The 22,924-nt window shown below is 35.5% G+C and overlaps 1 protein-coding gene across 2 annotated transcripts in view; it reads right to left on the bottom strand.

Moving 5' to 3' along the window:
• The window catches only part of LOC129248238 (calmodulin-lysine N-methyltransferase), an 88,626-nt gene extending 77,022 nt beyond the window's left edge, over positions 1–11,604 (bottom strand). Inside the window, exon 1 of one of the 2 annotated variants that reach the window (XM_054887710.1) lies at positions 11,537–11,604. The gene's annotated coding sequence lies outside the window, so the exon portion shown is untranslated. Of the gene's footprint in view, positions 1–11,281; positions 11,392–11,536 lie in introns of those variants that run through there. The other variant, XM_054887712.1, reaches the window with a different exon arrangement.
• Positions 11,605–22,924: the final 11,320 nt, after the last annotated feature.

Raw genomic sequence — 22,924 nt, 5'->3', positions numbered from 1 at the left:
TTTTATAATTTCGGTACGGTACAGTACCAATTTTGTTTTTCGTTTGTGCCCCTAATGCACAAGTTCATACACGGTCATGAGATTGGGTACAATGGAGAAGTGTTAAACATACAACCGCTCCTTTTCGATGAAAACTCAACTATCAGAACTTTTGAAGATACTTTTACACACTTTTTTAGCATTTGCATGGGATTCAAAACATTTGCGGCCCATGAGTAACAGCCAAGTTGGGCTTGGTTATGCGCATTCCAATTGACTTGCTTGTAGTTAAGTGTATAAATATTTATATAGACGCGTGTATCTGACCACACTTTTACACATACCTACATACATACATCGGTTTCTTTCATGTGTCGTCTACTTCTGCCAATGTATCCGATTTAATGATATGTATGAGTGACTGGAAGAGAAATTACACTCCTGCCTGCAATGCCAACAAAATTACACTGTAAATTGCACAAACAACACGGAAGGCAAGGAAGCTGGGTATTCATTTATTCCGTTGCTCATTCATTTGTACATAACTTGTCAGCACAGGCGGACCAAACCAAACACATGCACGCCAACTTGGGCAGCGCTTATTTGCCAGTTCATGGGTATGGTCGCATATTTACGTGGGCAGTTTGTCAGTTCGTCTGACTGCTTGACTGAAAATCAGTCCACTATTCATAATCCGCTGATCTGTCTTCATCATAGTTATTTGATAAGTTGCAAGTTTTCGATCCTTCATTTTTTTTTTTTTTTGCTTACACGCCATAATGTAGGCTATGCATAATATGTGCAGGTATTTCATAAGCATCTGTGGTTGCAAATATTCTCACACGGGAACTAACAAATAAATGTCGGCTTTAGCATCAGCGTTTTTCTTGCATAACATAGCACTACTATGGGCACACAACTGTATGAGTTTGTCTGCCATATTCCACAGGAAGTCTCTGTTGGTGGCATTTATTTTGAAGCGAAACTGATGCTTGAATAAGTATTTGTGTAGAAAAAAATAAGCGCTTAATTTTCAACCCACTTCTTTTATTATATGCGAGTGACATTGCCATACATTGTCAAATGCGGAGGACATACCCTTTCCAATTTGCTTTAAATCTTACCTGACCTCTGAAGAAATCTGAGTAGATTCCGTGGTGCCAAGGAGCCAAGGTGGTCGCTTTTTAGCACGTCAGTACCAAAGACCTCAAGGCTGGGCAAACGCACAGAAATTGGTCCGCCGTCTCATCCTCTGCTCCATATGCTGGGCAGAGTGCACTGACTGAGATGCCTATCTCTTCGCCCCTTTGGTCAGTTATCAGTCCAACCAGCTGCTTATAATGCCTTCTGCCTAATGACAGGGGGATCTGTGATAGTCGGTCGGACATAACAGGTAGCATCAGTTTTGCCTCTCTGAGCCTGCCAAACTCGCTTGTGGGTTAAAGTAGCATTAACGTGGCTTTGATTGCTGCATAAGGGGGTGGCAGAACGCTAGCCATTATAGCTAAAGAGTCAGAGGTCTCGTACCCCGCGATACCCACGTGTCCCCGGACACATGTTAGCATCAGAAGTGGTTGGAAGGCCGTCTAAGGCCATGAGCACAGCTTTGCTGTCGCTGCTGATATAAACATATCTGCCTCTCCACTTTTTTTCTGTAACAAAGTTCATTGATTTTTTAATGAAGATGCGTACATTCCAAGAGCAATGCGTACATTCCTCGCAGAAGGAGGAATGCAGCAAATATAGGGAGTATGCGTCAAGGGAAACTGTAGAGCATCTCATTTGTGGATGCCCTTCTTTATTCAAAGCACGCTTAAAATATCTGAGGGCACCACAGGCATCAGGCGGGTGGACTATTCAAACCACAAAACTAGCGAACTTTATCTGGTATTGCTATGGAGCGAACCGATCTATGCGGAAGTCTACCAGTTCAACCCAACCCAAGCTATTTTATTATAAATTTGTATATTTACATATACAAAATCTGCTATGACTCTAAGCTTGCGGTTACTTTTTGGGTGAATTTCCGCACTGTTCTAAATAAAGAATTAAGTAGCAAAAGCTACAACTACAAGTATCTTCGCTCAGTTCTCTCTTTGAAAGCATACGCAAGTTTTGCAATATCTTTGCATCCTCTTGTAATCCGTTACTTTTATTACTACGTACACATACATGCATATAAATATAGTAACTAAACGAAGAATAACTATTTATCTGTGCACGCAGTAGTGGGCATGACAAATGACATGCAACGTGAAAGTGTGCCAAGCCATCGAGTCTGTATGTGTGTGCGCGTATGTTTCATACACAACTGCGAACGGGAAATACTGAAATGTTGATGACATATTTCTGCTGAGCTGTCAGCCACTCTGATGATGGCTTGCAGCGCGCGCTGAGTATCAAAGCAGAATACACTCGATTGCACGCAAATGCGAATCTGGTTTACTGGAAGAATGAAAAAACTGAGTGTCACCAACATACAATTACCAGCGTTTCCAGCAGTCATCATTCATATTGATGAGGTTTATGGAAAATGGCAACGCACTCTTCAATAAGCATAGATATTTACTCGAACCACTTCCACTGCCACTTGCTCCTTCGGCACGGTCTTTTCATGCCACCGAACTCTCACTGTGGTATTTGTAATTTTTTTTTGCGATAGTTGAAAAGTAATTCCAGCACATTTTTAGCCACTCAACTGATATAACTGCCGGTGAATATGAAATTCGTGAAAAATTATAGGAAACGTGCGCACCAGAAATATCCAACTTTCGGTGGGAAAGAAAAACGGTAAACAAATGCATTACGATTGGAAGAGATGTTGGCAGCTTTGCGAGCACTTCAACTTTCTGAACTATGAACAAAGCCGAGGTTTGTAGCAAAGTAGCAAATATTCCATCTATTGCAATCAATAAAAGCCTGAGTTGATTTAGGAAAGAATTATATTATATAGAACAAAAATGTATAATAGTCGCCGTTGCCAAATGGGTTGATGCGTGGAAGTGCCCGGGTTCGAAACCCCTGATACGAAGCACCTAATTATAGAACACATTTTTTGTAATTGCAGTCGCTCCTCGGCAGACAATGGCAAACCTCCAGGAGTGTACCCTAGAATATATGGCCCAGAGGCCAAGCATCTTCCTAGCGGAGGAGTATTTCAGCCATGATAAGGCTTCCCATAACAAATATCTGCCGTTCGGAGTCGGCTTGCATCATTTGTGCAACATCATCAAGACGCACACAACAAATAGGATGACGGTCAAACAACCAATAAAAGTGACGCCCTGATGTCAGTAGTGAATAATTCCAAGACGGAGGTTTTTTATGCCTTTTTTGAAGTTTTTCAAGTAGACAGAAGCTCAATTTTTCGGAACAAAAAAAAAACTTTAAAATTTTGAGACTTATTATGAAATTGGGGGATCGATTTTTCTTAAAACACATCGCAAAATTCGTAATTTTTTTGATGGAAGTAAGCATCCACCTGAGTCGACAATTCTAACGAGTGGCGCATTAGCACTACTACCCTAATATTATATATGGTATGTATTAAATTATGTCCTAACGCGAAAAATCTTAAAACGACGAAAATTCCTGCAAGGAACAATAAACCGTATTCTTTCTAGAAGAACCGGATGGCCAATTTTGCCATTAACGTGATCAAAGATACATAATACTACCTAAAGAGTTCCTCTGTCACATAATGGAAAAATACTAATCAATCGACATCGAGACTCGAATAATGGTTTCGCGTCTGAGTAATTGAGTGAATTGAATGAATTGAGTGAAAAGAAAGAAACATTTTTTGAACCCTCTTCATTTTATTTATATGGACTGCATGATAAGGTCTCCAAATAAAAGCAGCAAAATCTAATTTGCGCGAACAAACGATTCATAAAGCACCAGAAAAATAAATTATTCTGCTCAGACTGAAGGACAGCATTACAGCATCAACTTTTAGATCATCAGCATAGAGAAGAAAATGAGCAAAAGGAAAACACGGACGGATATCATTAATATACAAAACAAATAACAAAGGTACTAAAATAATACCCAGAGGTAGCAATAAACCCCGTCGATAAGTGCAATACTGCATATCTTCATTTAATAGGATTGAGTTTTAAAGAAAGTCGAATGAGAACCGAGACATGCCAATTTAGTTACTAAAAACGGTATGAGAGATTTTATCGAAGGCTTTAGAGAAATCCGGGTACATCGCGTCAATTTGGTATCCGTTCTGGAAGCCTGCATGGCAATCTTCAAACAAAAACTGTTAAGTTAGATAACGTAGATCCTGCAACTACAAAACCGTGTTGTCTAGGACTAATCATACGTTTTACGCTAAAATATAACTTGTCTTTAACAACACATTCACAAAGTTTAGATACAGCAGATAATTTGGAAATTGGTCTGTAATTCACAATACCGCTCTTATTGCCGCTTTTGTAAGTTGGAGTGATTGAAGTCAGCGCCCAATCATCAATAAATACTCCTTCAGCTAAGGATTTATTAAAACTTAGTTTAAGAGGTTGCACCATAGAGCGGCAATTTTTAACATCGCTATCCCGGCGCTCTAAATAATTAGGCATTCATGAATCGACAGTTTAGTGGATTTTGCCTGTAGACGTGCTAAGGTGTCATGCTAGACATACATATATTATAAATCATGCCATTTTTCAGTAATTGTTAAGAGCCGTATTTTGAACAAAAATAGTGAAACTTAATGGAATCTAAATTTGTATATATAATATTTTAAAACAAAATCTAGACGCATTTCTTGGAAGACCCTTCACGATGTATTCTCAACCAAGGAAAGTAAAGTCTAGTTATATTTTTTAGGGATCCTATAGGGATAAAAAAAACAGTTATTATATATCAGCAACAAATTGTTTAAAATACCTACTTTTTTAATTTATCAATATATACCCATATATAGGGTTATTCAATAGGTGCGCTTCAACTTTTTTCCGATAGGGAGGGTGAACGACGCAATATTTTTTATTTTTCTCTTGTCATTTGTAAACTTCATTAGCATACATTTCATCATTGAACGCCACACACTTGAGCAACGATTGCAAATCGTGGAAATTTTTTATGAAAATAATCGTTCTGTTGATACTACTTTAAGAGCATTACGGCCATTTTACGGTCCCATTTTGGGGTTATGTAAAGTCATTGGTCTACAGTAACAAGCCGGCGACGATTTGTGAGCTCAGAGCCAATATTGAACGCGAAATTACTGGAATTTCGGCCGATTTATGCAAAAGAGTGTTCGAAAATTGGGTTCAACGATTGGGCTTCGTAAAACGTGCACGCGGTGGTCATGCAAAAGAAATCGAATTTCATACTTAAATGTATATGTTCAAACTCGATAATAAAAAAAAAATTAGTTAAAAAAGTCAAACCGTTTGTGTTTTATTCAAAAAGGTTCAAAAGTTGAAGCGCTCTTACTGAGACCTTAGGGTCTCTATGAAAATAGTTTAAATTATTTTTTTTTTTTTCGTAATTACAACAGTATTCAGGAGTATTATTTATCGAACAGTGATGAAGAGAAATTAAAAGAAGCGTTTAAATAAAGTGACGATTTTATACCACATTTATAGGTAACTGTATTATCCTCATGAGAATTCAGTGGCTATTTTCAAAGCGCTGGTGGCATGCATAAATATAAAATAAAAAAAATTAAAGGCTAGGTATCCCATTTTTTGGCCAAGAAAAAACAAATATTTTTTTAATATTTTAGATAAAAATAATATTAAACCTAAGCGCGGTCCGAAAAACAAATTTATTTTTAGTACTATTTTTATCTTAAGGGGACCGATACCTGTAAAATTTCGAAAAAAAAAATTTTTTGCATAAAATGTTAATGTAATCCTTGAAGAATAGGTCAAAAAATTTGTAGAACGTAAATTTAAGTATTTCTTATATTATAGATCGTCAACTGTGATGACTCTATTCTTTGCGTTCGAGCACTGGGAAAGGTGTAGTTATGTATTCAAACTTTAGACGCGTTTTTCTCAAAAATATTTTTCGAATTGGCGTACACGATAACTTGAAAAGTTATTGACCGATCTCCCTGAAATTTTCCACACATCTTTTTTATGATATTACTTTCTATGTGAATTTAGAATTTTTCGAAAATTTTTCGAAAAAATAAAAAGAAAAATAGTAGGAAAATTCGCCCCAATTTTTTTTTATTTTTAAGCATTTTATTCCGCGATTTTTTTCCATTTATTTTTAATTCATTTAGAAATTATGACATTAATACACAAAAAAATTTTTGGTTTTTTGTATTCAGTTCACTGACGCCGGAGCTACAATGCCCGCGATTGAGAAGCCCCGCTGCGACCTTCCTGGAAGAATGTAGTGTACATCCGCCATTTTAAATTATTAAAATAAAAAAAAATTTATATTATTTTAATGTATAAATAAACTGTATGCCAATTTTGAAAAAAATATATTGACTTCTTCATTTTAAATAATTTTAATGAAAATCAGGGAAAATATGGCCGTTTACAGGTATTTACAGGTATCCTTAAATACTTAACAAGATATTTTTTTCTTGGCCAAAAAAGTTGACAACTTAATTTTTAATATTAAAAAAAATATATATTGTTCCGAACCATCCTAATGTTTAGTATTATTTTTATCTACTTATAAAATATGTTCATCGACCTGTACGGCTAATGCTTGTAACCAGAGATATTAATTAGCTCAACAGAGCTGATAAGAATAATTAGAACAAATACCGCATAAATTATTTGAATGTCTTAGGATCTATTTGTGAAAAAAGTTATCTTAGAAAATCCTAATCGCATGGCTTATCTGATACAAATATCACGCGGTGTATTATTATAACTAAAACTTCAAGAAAGCCTGATTACAAAATAGAAATTTTATAGTTTATATCAGAGAATTTTAATGAAATGAGAAAGCGCAAATTTTAGAGGAGCTTTTTTCGAGTACTAAATTGAAGATTTGCTGATAAGGAATTTCCCCATGCTAATGACGAACTCAGAGCTTGCAGTGAAAGATTCAGTAGCCTGGATTGTGTTGGATGCTTGGCGCTGGGGCATTATAGTATCTACTTCCAGATATTCACGTCTTTTTGTATCCGAATATAAATGCAAATTAAAGTAAATGTATAGATGATTTAATGAAAGGTGGCGCATAATTACCAGCTTCTTAGCAGAAATTTAGTTTTAGTTTTTACTACTGGTTTTTGCGGTTTTCTTTGATGGTTTGTGCTCAAAGAACAGAACAAATTTTCTTTTTGCTTTTGTACAATACCATTGTTCAACATTGTTGTTGAGTACATTTTTGTTTTACCACATTAATAGTTTGCCTATTTGCGTACTATTTACAACACTTTATTGTGGTTTTTATGTGATTTTCTTCTTTGGTAGTTTCTCCTTTGTTTGACTATGTCTTGCTTTGCTCGCTCTTTGTGTGGCGTAAACAAATTGAGGCGATTGCCGCCCACAATATCCTTTTGTTAGCAAAGCACTGCATGTCCACAAAGTTTCTTTATTATCGGCCACAAAAAGAGATTCAGATATAAAAATAATGACCACAATCAGCTTTTGCGTTGTTAAATACAATGGTAGTAAAATAATATATCAAGTATGTACTTTCGGCAAGTACGACGTACATAAATGTGGTTTCCCTTGTTTGCCCCTTTTTTTCTTTATAAAGCAAACTGAAATTTATAATGTAAAAATTAATTAAATTATGGGAGTTTTTCACTGTGAAGATTTCTAAATATCTGTTTTGTTTGCTTAAAGGTGCCTTATGGCCTTGAAATTGGCGTACTGAAAGTATTAAAGTGGGAAAAATTTATAAATATATGTATTTTGAAGTTTTATACAGCCTTTCTCATTCACCCAAGCGCACCAAAAAATTTAAAGTCGCTTTTCTGAAAACTACATTTTGCAACTAGGAAGTACTTATAACTTAAACCGATGGCCGAATGACCGATCGTCTTGAAATTTTAGCTCTATATTCACAATTTATTCTGCATGGAAGCACTGAAAACATTTTCTCTTCTTTCTCTCTATTCTCCTTTTTACAAATTATTTTGACACGACTTGCCTTTAATATAATAATATTTTATAGAAATGTCGGTATTGAGCTAATTTTACTGAAAATAATATTTAAAAAAATGAAAGGCCGAATGAAATTAAACAAATTAAACGCGCGCTGTTTTTACTACTCTGCAAAATTGTGAAATTCAAGTAAATTGAAGGACGAACGGATAGTTAACTAATACGAGGAATATTTTTTGGCCGGCTCTGCTAGTTATATCGATTATTTTTAGATACTACCACCAGGAATCTAGTTCTAATAAATTTGTTAAGAGAAAATTGTAATGTAAAAGTCTGTTATTGGTATAAATTCCTAAGCGGGTGTTTTCATTATATAGGAGCTGAATGCGGTTGAGCCTATCAGATAGAATGCAACATTCAAGTTACATAAGTATCATAGATAAATTTTCTAACTGAGCTCAATGATACACATACGAGAGAATTTCTATCATAAAAGATACTCGCACAAAAACGATTCACCCTTTGGAGAAGACTTGAATGAATGAAGTAAAGCCCAAATCAAGACCCTCGCCTCAAATCGAAGCAGATGTGTCATATTGTTCTTCACATATCTTCTCCACATCTACCACATTTCTATTTTAGCATCTACCAAATTCGCTATTCATGTTTGCAAATCAAAATGATTTGAACTGATTGATTTAACACCAAACAGTTTCGTCATTTGCTATTTAAGTAATCAACATTCGATCCTTCCACACCACAGACACCACACAATGCACCACCACTGCTAAGCAGCACGCTAGTAACGGTATACGCATACGTCCAAAGTTTGCGAAAAGGATTGAGTATAGTAAATCGACAAGGTAAAGATGTTGGCTGCCACTAATATGCCCCGGGTGATACGTCGACTGACAGCTTTCTTCAGCAAATCGATTACTTTGGCCTGGAAACTAAGCATAAACACGCAAACGGAATGGAAGGCGCATACAAATATACACAAGTATATGCATCAACGCTACATAGTCGTATAATTGAATGGATATTATAATAATTTCGTGATGTGATTGGAAATTTTGCTTGCATAAGAATTTTTACATAAATACATAAATAAATATATATTAGTACTTAAGATTATGTAGTAATACAAAATCAAGTGGCTTCAACACAAAGTTATTAGATTGTTAAATAAAAAAGGAAAAACAGAAGTAAGTACGAATGGGGAAGAAAAAGTTTGCAGTAGAATTTGCACCCGACTGGATTTGTAAATAATAATTTCTACGATGTGAGTATGTATATATATGTGCAATAGTTTTATTTTTATTAGTAGTAGCACGCAAAACTGGCAATGCAGTTAACCAATCAACAATCAAATAGCAATGTGTGACCTTCAAAGTAATGACAGTTTTTTATAATTTATAGAATACGAGTATAAGTATTTTTTATTTAATATGTGGTGGTTCGCCATTGTTTTGATTTGTGATAAAAAATCTTTATAAAAACGATATTCTATAGTGCAAAAAAATATGTATCTATTGGTCCAATCGAATAATTCAATAATTCAATTGCTGTCCATACTCCCGGGCGTATACGTAATCTGTTCTGCATATTATGCTTACGTATTTACATATTTTTTATTTATTTATTTTATTTACTAGGTACATAAATATGTTGCGAGACTACTGATTGGCATTATTGCAAATTAGCCGCTATAAAAACGAAAATTAATGTGTCGATATATCGCTAATTAATTGTTATTGCTGATTTACGATTCTTGCAGAAGTAGAAGTAAAATGTTGCTGTGCCCAAGGCAAATAATAGAGGGATTTAAGGAAAGTTTTATTTGATTTTTAACGATCTATGCTGGGACCTAAAATATTTTATTTATTTATTTATTTTTTGTTTTTTTTTTAAGTAAAAATTAAGTCAACAAAAGAAAATTGGTTTACCAACTAAAGCAGATGCTTTAAGAAATAAAAGAATAATAAATACAGAATAATAATATTATAATAACAGTAGAAAAAATTATAAAAAAACATAGTAAATCAAATTATTTATAAGCATAATCAAGAAGTTGAATGAAAGAGTGTTTAGAAGAAGCAAATTCAATCTCAATAGATTTGGGAATAGTATAGCATTCGATCACAGCTCTCATTGCGGCTGCATTCCTAGCATACAGAGTTCTTATAAAGCCAATATGAAAAAAAATCTAAATTACGAATCACTCTAAATGGAATATAAATCCAGATTCGCTCCAGAAGGGGGTGGCAATCCACAGCACCTTGAATAATATCATACACGAAAGGTAGAGACAAAATAAATCGTCGAGACTGCAGAGGTTTCAAATTGATGAGCCGGCATCTAGAATAGTATAAGGGGGTCCATAGATCAAGAAAAGGAAGGGAACGTAGAGCAAAGCTAATAGCACTTTTTGGATACGTTCAATTCAAGTTATGTGACAATTGTGATAAGGTCTCCAGATGAAGTATGCATATTCCACTTTAAAACAAAAAAATTTGCGCCACCTTGAATGCACCAAATTACTCAGAATGATGAGTGAAATCGATTTTACTATGTCTGTTAATATGTCCGCCCGTCCGCTCGCCCGGGCGCACCATAACTTGATCAAAAATTAATATATTTCAATGAAACTTGTCTACGGTAGCTGGGCGAAATCGGTCGACAACTAAGCCCACCTGCCATATAACGGTAGTTCTCAAAAACCAATAAAAAATATATATCTCTGTTATAAACCAAGCAAAATTCCTCAAATTTGGTATAAATAATAAAACCAAGAACAGAAATATAACGAAAAAAATACTTTGAAAAGTGGACGCTGATACGCCCATTTCTATTATAATAATAGTTGTTAATATTTTATGTACATTCTTTAAGGTCTTTCCGCGCACTGAAAAATCATTCAAAAATTGTATGTATTCGAGTATTAAACAAATTTTGTAAATTTAATTAGGAACGAAAGGCAAACAGATTATTATAAAATAATTGCTTCTTTGTACGTTCCCCTCGCACCTTGCGTTCCTACTCGCAATACACCTTCTTTGGAACTGAACACAGAGAGGATACCCACAAGCACAAACGCAATAGGCTTATCCACGTGCAAGTGCGTTACACAAAAAATTACTGCACGGGCAGGTTATTTGAATTTTCACTCGCGCACACTAGCTGCACAGCAACAACATTTCAATGAAAATATGTGAAAGAACGTAGCGGCAGGCACGTTAATTTCTATAAAAATGCTCCACCTTTTTTTCTTTGGTAGATGTTGTTGTTGTGTTAATCAGTTGCACCAAATGCGCGCAATTACGAAGCGAGGCATGTAAAAGCACGCGCTGCAGCAGACACGCACGCACTTGTTAAAAAACTTCACGCTCCTGAAGGTGTCCTTGTTATTTATTTGCACAAATTTTTCACTGCTGCTTGGCGTTTAATTATTAAGTGACTTTTCAATTCATTTTTAATTTTCTATTTTTTCATAAAAATGTAATACGAGAACTAACGTTTTTTGACTGGTGGCCTCAAATGCCAGTTGGTTGTTGTTTGTTCGTGGCTTCAGAGGCAACTGACTCCGCCCAGCAGCAGCAGGCGTTTTAAATGCGGAGGCACAAACAGCATTGGCAATGTCAAGTTGGCCATAGTGCCATAAACTAAAATGTTGATTTAATAATAATTTGTTTGGCGTGAAATATTTTTAATTTACAAAGCAAAAAAACAATACCAAAAACCGAAAAAAAATCATTGAAGGAAGACCAAAAAATTGCACCATCGCAGTGTTGGTTGTGCAAGTGCCAATCCGCAAAAATAGCTAAATGCATATGTATGTATATATATGTATATATATGTATTTATGTATGCAGCTTCGTATGTCAATACAGTTGCTAACCGCTCTGCGCTCTACTAGTGTCGCCTGACGGTTGTCGCCTAACGTCTGCCCTCCACAGTCTGCCGTGCAGTTTAGTCTGCTTTTATTTTTCATACAATCACTTTTACGTATGTGTGTTTGTATATATGTATGTATGAACTTATGCATGTATGTATGTATGCAAGCATGTAAGAGTAAATTTGTGCCCGAGTCGAAGTGCTCTGTTTGATTCCAATTTTCTGTCATTTTCTTTTTTACATTTGTTGTTGTTTCAGCTCAACAACTTTAGCCAAAATGTTAAGTTGCCGCCAAAAATGGCCACTTTCCACCGAATTTCATTGTTGATACCCCTCAACGCCCGCTTTCGACCGCTGCTCATCTGCTTACGAGTATTTCCTAGCGCTTGGCGTCATGTGCCTTAATGTTTGGCTTTGCTAGGCTCCTGTGGCGCAGAAAATTTATTTATTGCCGCAAAACGAAAGCGTCACACTGCAGTGCATATACACGTGTATGTGTATGTAAATGTTGGTATGGATGTGTGTATGTGTGTTAAAATGCAGCTGCAGCAACAGCAGCAGCGTTCTTAGTGACTCTGTCAGCATTGACATCCGGTGTCTACATACGTACATACACACGTATGTAACTGAAGCGGAAATGGGCAGTGCCAGGGGGTGCGAAGTTGTTGTTGTGGCGGTTAACGTAAAGGAAATCGTACGCGTGGCTGCTCCGGTTTACCGCAGCAATGCCACAGCAGCGTCGCTAATGTCGTACATTTTTTGCAAGCAACCAAAATGACCGAACTGTGATGACAACAAACTTTTGGCAATGAACCGCTAGCGCGATTCGCTTTTTTCGTATGCAATTTTTATTATCTCTCATTTTTTGAGAATACTCTAAATTTATACTAAGTATTTTATCACTAGAATGTTTTTTTAAATTTAATTTTTTTTATTTTAAATTTATATTCTATTATTTATATTTAATTCTTTTTATTTTTTATTTATATTGAATATTTAGTACCTGTTTTTTTTTTAATTTTACTTCAGCCTACTCTTAATTTATACTAAATATTTAAAATTTAAATATTTTTTTATTTAATTTTTTTATGATTTTATATTTTATTTTAAATTTATATTTTTTTATTTTAATATTTAAAAATTTTTAAATTTTGTTTTATTTATTTTTAATTTGTTTTTATATTTTTTATTTAAATTAAATATTTAATACCTGTTTTTCTTTTGTTTTATTTCAGCCAAGAATATTTTGAATTTATATTAAATATTTAATTAACTAATTTTTTTATGATTTTATATTTTATTTTAAATTAATATTTTTTTATTTAAATATAATTTTTTTTATATTACATAAATATTTTGTTCAAGTTATTTCTGGCAACACTATGCGTGTCATCTGTCATTAGTTTTTATATGTTTCTAATTTTTATTCTTCCTGTTTCTGTGACCGCATCAATATCAACTTATAAATTTCCAAATTAAATTATTCAAATAAATCAACTGCAATCTCAATAGGTTATGAGCCCAGTTACCCAAAATAATTCTGCTGACATAATTTCAATTGCGCGTACTGAGTAAAACCGAGGAAAGGCGATTCCAAAAAGAAGATTCCAAAAGAAGAAATTATCCAACAGACACGTGGATCGACTCTTGATAGTGCATCTAAGATGGCTGTGAATTCAGTATCTAGCTCATCCAGAATTGAGCTTTTGTCCAAGGAGAATTTTGACACTTGGAGTATGCAGGTGGAGGCGTTGCTGATTAAAAATGATTTGTGGGATTATGTCAATGGTACGTGTGCTATGCCAACAGAGTGTGATGCTGCTGCTAAAGCCTTGTGGTTGAAAAATGACAAAAAGGCTAAGGCAGATTTAGTTCTTTCAATTCAACCATCAGAATTGAAGCAAGTTCGTGGCTGCGACACTTCGCGGGACGTGTGGCTCAAATTAGAGTCAATTTATGCATCAAAAGGACCGGCGCGCAAAGCAACTCTTTTGAAACAGCTAATGCTACACAAATTAGATGAGGGCGGTAATGTTAAAGAGCATATTGCTACGTTTTTCGATGCAGTTGACAAGTTGGAAAGCATGTGTGTACCAATAAATGGTGATTTATTGTCAATAATGCTGCTGTATAGTTTGCCATCGTCGTACGAAAACTTTCGTTGTGCTATTGAGTCAAGAGACGAACTACCCAAGGCTGATATATTGAAGGTAAAAATTATTGAAGAGAGCGAGGCACGTAAACAAGCTTCGGGAAGTGCGGTTATTGCAATGGCCGCTGGGGAGCGTATGCATGCTCATAAGAAATTTACAAAGTGTAAAGATAAGTTCACTCCTAAGCACAACTTTAAATGTTTTAAGTGTGGTGTCTTTGGGCACAAGGCAAGTGCTTGTAAAGCACGAAAAGGTGATAGTGCGAATCGCGGAAAACAACGAGATCAAGAAGTAAACGAATCGTATGCAGCTTGTTATACTGCTGCTGAGCACACTTGGAGAAGTGAGCATAGTTTCAGGTCGAAACATGATTGGATTCTTGACAGTGGATGTACGGCGCATTTATGTGGCGATATTTCAAATTTTTCGTCTATTGACAAATCAACAAAGGTTAAACTGAATCTCGCTAGTCAAGCTTGTGCAGAAGTCAAAGGCAAGGGTAAAGTTAAGCTGGCAGTTGCTGGTTGTGGTGGCGAACAACTCATTGAGTTCAACAATACATTATTTGTGCCGGACTTGCGCACAAACTTGATATCTGTTGCAAAGATCACCAACAAAGGGCATACAGTAACATTTGTCAAGAATGGAGCATATGTTAGTGATGAGAATGGCAAAACAATTTTAGTCGCTGATCGTAAAGGTGATTTGTTCTTTGTACGTGAAGGCAACGAATGCGCAATTGCTGAAGCCAGATGCTCTGAGTTATTTAAATGGCATTGTCGTCTAGGTCATCTTAACTCCAAAGACTTAGTAAGATTAGTTAGTCAGGGGGCACTTCCTAAAATGGATGTTAGCGAGAGTAGAGAACTTTCAAACTGTGAAGCTTGTTTGAAGAGCAAAATGACGGCTATATCGTTTGATAAAAGCCGTGAGCATTGCAAAGAATTGCTAAAGATCGTGCACTCCGACGTCGTTGGCCCTTTCAGGGAAGAATCAATTGGCCGTGCCAGGTACTTCGTCACGTTTATAGATGACAGTTCACGTTGGTGTGAAGTTTATTTCTTACGGCAAAAATCAGACGTTTTCACCGCTTTCAAACTTTACCAAACTTGTATCGAGAGGCAGACAGGACAGAAAATAAAGTGTCTACAATCTGACAATGGTCGTGAGTACTGCAATAACATTTTTGATCAGTATCTTTCAGATAACGGTATTTTGAGGAGACTAAGTATTCCCAATACTCCTGAGCAGAATGGGCTCGCCGAAAGGATGAATCGGACATTATTGGACATGTCTAGGTGTCTTTTATCACAATCTGGCTTAGAGAAGTCATTTTGGGCGGAAGCTGTTGCAACCTCTGCATACATTCGCAACAGGTGCCCATCGAGTAGTATAAATTGGAAAACACCCTACGAAAAGTTAAATGGCGACCAACCACTGCTCAATCACATGAAAGTATTTGGATCAAAAGTAATGGTGCTCGATAAGAATCCAGGTAAAAATAAACTTGCTCCTAGAGCCATAGAAGGTATATTTGTAGGATACCCACGAGACAGAAAGGGTTATCGTATATGGGTCCCCAATACTCATCAAATAGTCTATGCTCGAGATGTTAAATTTTTAGAGATGAATCTACCACGGTCACCACATACGGTGGTTGTTGATGAGTTGTTGTTGTCTGACGAAGAAGAAAACGTCGATAATGATGAGCGAAGGATCGTTGAATTTTCTCCTCCGAAGATGCAGGGAGATAATTCAGCAAATACTGAAGGTGATTCTGTGAAAAATGTTACCCCTGTGAATGATATTAAACAGGTTGGAAATAGGGCACCTGGAAGACCACGACTCCTCCGCGGGTATAGAGGGCGTCCACGAAAGTTATTCCATTTTCGAAATTTAGAAGAAGCCTCACAAGATTCCGATCCTCCAGATGTTCACGCTGACGAACTTAGTGATGACGTATTTACTGGAATAGCCGAAATTGAAACTCGAAGTGCTTTGAAAGGTCCCGATCGTGATGAATGGAAAGATGCTATTGAGAGTGAAGTTATTAGTATTCTTAAAAATGACACATTTAAGATCGTGAAGACCGGCGATAACAAAAACATTATTGGCTGTCGATTTGTGCTTACTAACAAGTATGGAAACGAAGGAAAAATTGAGCGGCGTAAAGCACGACTTGTAGCTAAGGGTTATAGTCAAAAATACCGTGTGAATTACAATGAGACGTTTGCTCCTGTTGCGAGGTTGGAGACAGTCCGACTGATGTTGGCATTGGCCATTCATTTTAACTTTAAAATTTGGCAATTTGATGTCGTTACAGCTTATCTCAATGGCCCTTTAGATGAAGACGTATTCATGAAGGTTCCAGACATGTTACCTGAGATACTGAAGCGTATTGTGTCAAAACGGAGCGATAATTGTCCTATTAGTATATGTGCTGGAAATATGCTCACAAATTTACATAATGGTGGTAACGCGTGTAAGCTTAATAAGGCTTTATATGGCCTCAAGCAATCTGGTCGCCAGTGGTATATTAAACTTCGAACAAAGCTATCTGAAATGGGATTGGAGCCATTGAAAAATGAACCCTGTTTGTTTTCTGGTATAATCTGTGATGAGTTTTGCTTGTTATTGGTGTACGTCGACGATTTATTAGTTTCAGCGAAAAGTTTGAAATGCATTGAATACGTAAAGAAGCAGCTCTTGCAGGAATTTGAGATCAAAGATATGGGTCAAGCGAAATATTGTTTGGGACTTGAAATAAGTCAATCTGCAGATTATATCACTTTGCGACAAACAGGTTATGTAATGAATTTGTTGAAGCAATATGGTATGGAAGATTGCAATCCTGTAATGACGCCATCCGAAGTGAATGTTAAGTTTCCAGATTCGAAAAAGCTGTCTGAAGTAAATCATTATAGAGAATTAATTGGAAGTTTGATGTATTTGTCAGTGGCAACGAGACCTGACATAGCTAATACTGTATCGCGTTTAGCACAGTATGTAGCTAACCCATCTATGTGCCATTGGTTGGCTGCGAAGAGAGTTCTGAGATATCTTGCTGGCTCGGCACATAGGGGATTAGTGTTTCGTAAGACGAATGACCCACTGATTGGCTACGCGGATGCTGATTGGGGAGGTTGTACCGTAGATCGTCGTTCATATACCGGCTACGTATTTTTAATTAGCGGTGCTGCGATTACCTGGAAGTCGCAAAAGCAGCGCACGGTCGCACTATCTTCAACGGAAGCGGAGTATATTAGCTTGGCAGAAGCAGCGAAAGAAGCAATCTATTTACGAAGTTTGTTAACTGAGCTTGGTCTACGAGAGTTTATCGACATAACAATTTTTGTTGATAATAAAGGAGCTCAATGTTTGGCTGGTGATCCTGTTTTTCATGCTCGCACGAAGCACATCGACATTAAACATCATTTCATTCGTGAAACAGTCGCCGCTGGCCATTTGAAGCTACAACACATATCAACGCAAAATATGGTTGCAGATGTTATGACGAAATCACTTTCAAAAGTGAATCACGAACGATGTCGTACTGGACTTGGTTTAACTACTTAGATGATCCGCATATTGAGAGGGCGTGTTCAAGTTATTTCTGGCAACACTATGCGTGTCATCTGTCATTAGTTTTTATATGTTTCTAATTTTTATTCTTCCTGTTTCTGTGACCGCATCAATATCAACTTATAAATTTCCAAATTAAATTATTCAAATAAATCAACTGCAATCTCAATATATTTAATACCTGTTTTTCTTTTACTTTGTTTCAGCCAAGAATACTATAAATTTATATTAAATTTTGTCATAATTTTTTTTTTATGAATTTATATTTTAATTTAAATTCAATTTTCGAGTTTTTATTTATATTAAATATTTAATACATTTTTTTCTTTTGTTTCATTTCAGCAGAGAATATTCTAACTTTATATTAAATATTTAAAGCATTTATTGTATTTTTTAAAGGTATTATTTTTTATTTTAAATTTATATTTTTTATTTAAATTTAATTTTTTTTGTTGATATTAAATTTTTAACATCTGTTTTACATTTATTTTATTTGAGCCAAAAATACTCTAAATTTATATTAAATATTTAAGAAATTTTTGTTTTTTAGGAAATTTTTTTATTAAATATTTAACAATTTTTTTTAAATGTCATGTTTTTAAGATTTTATTTTTTTATTTAAATATTATTTTTTAGTTTTGAATTAAATATTTAATATTTTTTCTTTTATTGTATTTCAGCCCATCAAAGTTTATACTTTAGTGGTACTAAAAAATTCGAATCATTCTTTAGTGCTCGAACATAAAACTTTTCTGATGAACATTTCACACGTATGTATGTATGTATGTCTATATATATTATATATGTATGTGTAACCTTTGAAATTACCTGTTTTGTCTAGTTTAACCGCAAAATGCGCTGAGATCCTTGCTTATTGATCAGATAATAAATTTTAAATTAATTGAGCTACTAAGTGTAAATTACTAATTCATAAGATTGCATTACTTCACTAAATTGTATCACGTTTTTTATATATAACATTTTATATAATTTTTGTTTGTATAAAACTGTCTTATTCGCCCACTTTTACTTCGCGTAAAAGTTCAATTAAAAAAGTTGCACTGTCTCCTTCACACGACTAAAATAACGACTCTCTAAATTTTAATATTTAATATCTTTTTCTTCGTTTTTTTCTGTTTGGTTGTTTCAACAAGATTTTCACCACTTGGCACCCGCGACACTTATTTTTGTTTTTTTATTTTTGCTCTTTTGTTTTTTAAGCGAAACGAGACTTCGTCACACTTTCTGCTTGTCCGTACCTCTTGAGCGCATAGCCGCCGTGACGCGCGCGTACGTCAAATTAACAAGCCAACAAGCGTTCAACAAATAAATAATGAGTGTCCGAACCGCTACGAGTCGCCGCCTAGAATCGTCCGTCTTTTGCACATCCAATACACCGCAACTTCCACAACGAACTGTTTGTTGGCTGGCAGCCGATTCAGTAAATAGCTACCATTTATGCTAAGCTTTTTAACCGTTACACTTGCCAACATTCCTCCACTCATTCCTTTCATATCTACTGCACTTGTTATTGTTGTATTGTCGCCCTTTAGCGCTCGCAACATGTTCGATGTTGTCTGCATTGAGGCTCCACGTGCACTGCCACACCTCCACTCCCACTACTGTGCGCCAATGGAAGCGTGCAATTTGTTATTGTGTGCTTTTGCGTACAACCAGTTCAGTTCGTCCATTGCCTTTCGTTTGGTTCGAAGCAGCGCACAACGAGCGAGCATTGCACTCACACCGCACCCCCGCGCCCTGCACAACACTCCACAGCACACAGTTGTTTTTCTGTGTTATCGCTGGCGTAGCTTTTCATTCACTAAAAGCTTGTGCGGCAGGCGGTCGGGGCGGTCGAAACAGTGAGGCGACGTCGGCCGAGCGAGTGGGCGAATTGGGTGGAATGAATGACTTGGCTGAATATTTGTATGCGGATGCCCGCGCTGGCGTATGCGTATCGTGTGCGGCTGTTGTTGTTGTTGTTGATTTCGCTTACTTTGATAATTATTGAGAAATTTTTATTTCATTAGCGATCGTTTATTTTAATATTATTATTTTTTCACGATTTGTAAACTAATTTTATTATTTTCTTAATGAGCAATAAAACGTAATAGAAACAATTTTTCATAATCCTTTTGTTATTTTTACACAAAAGAAAATTCCGCTTTTAGACTGGCGCACAGATGTTTGAAAGTGTTGGATGTATGTAGCTTCTGCTACAATTTTCGATGTATGTACGTGCTGTTTCTCGGCCGCTATTACACCCCATACATACATATGAATGCATGTATGTATGTCTGGCACAAACACATTAGGCAATGACTGATGCTACAAGACATATTTTGTATCAAGTTGGCTTATGTTTTGTGGCCGAAATTAAAAAGCATTGGATTCGCGAATGTGACACGAATAGCCCCGTCACTATTTAACTGATAACGTATTAACGCGTGTTTATATGTAAAAAGTAGCAGGTAATTTACTGGCAGTAATTCTGTCATTGCATATTCCATATGTTTCTTTGTGTAATTGTGTGAAGGCAAGGATGTAACTACGCAGCAAGTCCGCAATGGCGAATAATCAAAGTCACAAATAGGCCCGTTCGATATTTGTTAAACAGAGTTTTAAGAAAGCTTATTTAATCTTAGCTTATTTTAATCGTAGTCAAATTAATACGTGGTTTTCAGCTTACAATCAGCTGGTAATAAAATTGGTTTTAAGCAACTTAAAATCAAAAGAAATATACGAATTTACATCTGTGCCCCTAAAAATTCATAACTACTAAAAAGGCTTCACTTTCAAGCTTTTAAAACTGGTTTGGATATAATAAACAATGAAATATTCCTCCCTAATCCATTTGAGTTTGATGATATCAAAATTCCACAAGCTTTAAAACTGCACACTTGAAATCTTACTCAAACTTCTATTTAATTACTGCTGAACGATTATTTCTATTAAAAAATATTTAGCATCCTACTTATTCCATAAACAAAATTGTTCTCCTTTATTTCGCGCAAAATGTATGAGTATACAAAAATATAAAAGTCTCAGTTCCAAAATTATACAAGCACCACAAACTGACAAGTTTTGACTATTTTTTTTTTTAATTTTTTTTTTTTTTGTTTTTAGATAAAATTATTATTCATTCTATAAAAAATACCATATTAATCCAAGATTCACACTTTGGAAAAGATTTATAAAAACTCGACAAATTTTCAAACTTTCAAGATTCAAACTTCCAAAATTCAAACTTTTCACAATTTCAAAATTTGTAAACAGAATAGGTTAGGTTAGCCTGGCTGGCAATAAGCCCCGCATAGACCTTAATCATAACAGTTAAACAAAATTTGGGCACGCAGTTTTATTGCTCATTAAATTTTAGTACAATAAAGTAAAACTCGAGGTAAGTCAACATTCTCGTTGATCTTTGACAATATTTTTCCGAAGATGTTGCGCATTTTATCCTATAGCAAATGCACGATTTTTTTATGCCGAAAATGCGCAACACCATCAAGCAAAAAAATTATCAAAAATCAGCCCGAAATTATGAGCCGCTTCTCTTCTTCTTCTTAATTGGCGCGATAACCGCTTACGTGATTTTGGCAGAGTTTAACAAAGCGCGCCAGTCGTTACTTTCTCGTGGTAACCGGCGTCAGTTGGACACACTAAGGGAAGCCAAGTCCTTCTCCACCTGATCTCTCCAACGCAAAGAAGGTCTTCCTCTTCCTCTACTACCACCAGTTAGTACCGCATCAAATACTTTCAGAGCCGGAGCGTGCGTATCCATTCGGACAAATTGACCCAGCCAGCGTAGCCGCTGGGTCTTTATTCGCTGCCCTATGTCTATGTCGTCCTAAAGTTCATACAGCTCATTCAAAGGTCCAAAAATCTTCCGTAGAATCTTTCTCTCAAACACTACAAGCGTCGCTTCATCGGATGTTGTCATCGCCCACGCTTCTGCGCCATACGTTAGGACGGCCACTTCACACATCCATTTTATTGTAGTAAAATTTTCTAAAAAAAGAGTATTTAAAAGTAATTTGAAAAAATATTCTCAAAAATATGAGGTGATCTTATCATTGTGTCACTCACTGTAGTTATGAGATTTAGTAAATTTGCTTGATTTTTGTAAATCAAATAACCCAAGAATGATGGAATAAGAGATTACGCCTTCCGAATTCGCTGTGAAGTCAGGCTCCGAGGGCGACCAACAAAGGGAAGAGAAATTACTGCAAGTAAGCGTCATACAGAAAAACTGAATTTGGAGATATTTTTATAATTCGTGCTTTCACAATTTAACACGCGGCATTTCGTTTTCATTAGCTTGTTTAGCTTGAATTTCACAAATCACAAACTACTAAGCCATTCGCTAAATATTTACAAACAAGTAATTTCCCCCCACCCCCCCCCCCCCCCCCCCCCCCTTTTGCCCGTTTTGTATTATTAGGGTCCTGACGTCACACTTGTCAGAATCGCGAAAGATAAAATAACGGTTCTGAAAGATGCCACCTTCTGTATTCAATTCTGCTTGCTTCGTTCCTGGCTCGTCATCGAGAAGCCAATTTTCACTTACTCAACCTACTGCCATTTTACTGGGTAGTTATCTTTAGACAAAAGCGATCTTTATTCAACTGCATGGACATCAACGTAAAGTATGAGCTGCCAAAATTTTCTCTTAAATAATTACACTGGATCACAAATTTCAACTTTTTTTCTGCACCAGAGACGCCGTTATGAAATTCCTATGTAAAATCACCGTCTGATTCCGAAAATCAAGGTTATTTTTTATTCTATGGTAACGTTTTTGAGATATTTATGAATTACCGTTATTTCAAAAAAACAAAAAATTGGGCCCACTTAATCATATATATCTCGAAAACGAATTGAGCGATTCCAAAACCGTTTAAAGCTTTTAAAAGGTAATAAAATTTGCTATAAACTGTGTGTAAAACACTTTCTGCTAGGTCCTGCAGATTCAAAGATAACGAACTATCATAACGGATTTTTTAAATTTTTTTTGTAAAAATATAAAAAAATTTGTACTTTGAGAGAAAGGATCTCGAAAACTGTTTACTTTTTCGTGTATTTTTTGTTTTCACTCTAAGCTCTGTTTTATTACAAAAAAAATAAACTTTGATTAAACAAAATCGATGAACTAATACAAAAGTTACAAGCATTCAAGTAAATATATCCATATAGTAAAACTTAAGTACCCTACAAATAATAGCATGTGCACATATGATTCTTAAACTATCTATTTAGGCGACATATGAAATT

This window comes from Anastrepha obliqua, chromosome 5 (assembly GCF_027943255.1).
Source record: "Anastrepha obliqua isolate idAnaObli1 chromosome 5, idAnaObli1_1.0, whole genome shotgun sequence".
Taxonomy (NCBI): Eukaryota; Metazoa; Arthropoda; class Insecta; order Diptera; family Tephritidae; genus Anastrepha; species Anastrepha obliqua.
The sequence above is the reverse complement of the archived record's forward strand: the minus strand, read 5'-3'. Positions and strand labels throughout refer to the sequence as shown.